This window comes from Elephantulus edwardii, unplaced genomic scaffold (genome assembly GCF_000299155.1).
Source record: "Elephantulus edwardii isolate Elephantulus edwardi_28Jun2011 unplaced genomic scaffold, EleEdw1.0 scaffold00546, whole genome shotgun sequence".
Taxonomy (NCBI): Eukaryota; Metazoa; Chordata; class Mammalia; order Macroscelidea; family Macroscelididae; genus Elephantulus; species Elephantulus edwardii.
The window spans coordinates 104,921-106,800 of NW_006400296.1; positions in this window are offsets into that span (position 1 = coordinate 104,921).

Below are 1,880 nucleotides of genomic sequence, written 5' to 3' on the forward strand. Positions count from 1 at the left end.
AGCTCTGATTCAATATAAAGGACATTTACCTGGGTCGTATCTTGCATCATCCTTTATCTTATAAGAAATGAAAAGAGGGAGAATTACATAGACCTACTACTATCAAGTAAAGGTAGTTCACTAAGGTTGTATTGCCTCTCCATGCTAATTCAATCTCTATGCTGGGCAAATTATTCTTGAAGATGGACTCTATGAAGAAGAATGTGGCTCTAAGATCAGAGGAAGTCTCGTCAATAACCTGTGTTATGCAGATAACACAATCTTACTTGCTGAAAGTGAGGAGGACTTGAAACATTTTTTTTGCAAAACATCAAATAGTACAGTCTTCAATATAGATTGTATCTCAATGATAAGAAAACAAAAATTCTTACGACTGGACCTATAAGCAACATGATGGAGAAAAGATTAAAACTGCAAACAATGTCAGCTTACTTGGAATCACCTTTTTATCCATCTTATTTAGGTTGCTTGCTACAAGCAGTCAGTAAATCAAGGGACGTATTGCACTGGAAAAGTCTGCAGTCAGAGATGTCTCTAAATTATTGAAGAACAATGATGTCAGTTTGAGGACTAAGATGTGTCTTATTCAGGCAATTGTCTTTCTAATCATTTGCTATGCATTTGAGAGCTGAACAATGAATAAGGAAGACAGAAGAAGAATTAATAACTTTGAACTGTGGTATTGGAAAAGATTGCTGAATACTTTATGGACTGCCAAAAGAACAAATAAATATGCCTTGGAGAACTGTAGACTTCTTATAGGCAAAATGATAGCACTTCTCACATACATTGGGCATGTGGCTAGGAAAGGTTATACCTTGGAAAGGGAAAGGAGGAGGTTTGGCAAAGAAAGTGTGGGAAACCTTTAATAAAGACACATCGAAAGTTTCATATAGCACTGGAAAATAATTAAGTAAAACATATAAGAAAGCAATCAGCTGTATTATAAGGAAATGGCCAGATGTTCCCACAAAAGAAACTGTTTGCTGCTCTCAGTACAAAAACAGGTTTGACCATTCCTTGAACTCTAGGGCTAAGGAAAGATATGAAAAACAAAATGTATTGTCAGTCTTGAAGCTGGGTTGTTTTCCTGTTCCCTGTAAAAAAATGATAAAAGGAGAGAAGAGAATAAATTAGAGGGTGCAGTATTCACTGCATGCCTCCCCGACTCTTTCTCTTGGCTCTGTAATTTTTCCTTATCCTCACTAGGTCAGGAAAGGAAGACACTCATTCATGTGGATTGACACAGTCACTGCCACAATGGGCTCTAGTGTGTCAAGAAGTGTGAGGATGGCACAAAATAAGAATTAATTTTAATTTCTGTTATTCATAGGGAGGATATAGGTCATAGTCAACTCGAAGGCACATAACAACACTACTACCAAGAAAAATAGCCAGAAACAAGACAAAGACTTTGGCATCCAGGTCCTTGTCCTGGATATCTCCTTAAACAAGAATGTAAGGAAAAGGGAAATATTCTAAGGGCACTTTGAATTTGGACTTCCAAGCCTTTTAAATGAGTTCTGGTGTCATGTTTCTCTGATAAGCTAAGGGCTGAATGTACCTGTTAGTTTAAAACTACCTGTAAATATGCTGAAGAAAGGTGGACATTCTCCCACTATGATTTGCAGCCTTAGAAACAGAATGGAAAGCTGTGAGTTGAACTGAATTTCTGAGTCTCATAATGTGTGACCGAAAAAGTTTTTGCTTTTTCAATCTTCTTCAACTCATCTGGTTGTGGTATTTTTTTTTTTTTAATATAGAAACAGTGGATAACTAGGACAAGGTGATAGCTTCTAGGTTTCTTTAGCTGTGAGCTAAAATAGACCAGATTTGAGTTTTCTCTCTTTTTAAATTCCTTCCTTTTTCTCCTTCTGTTT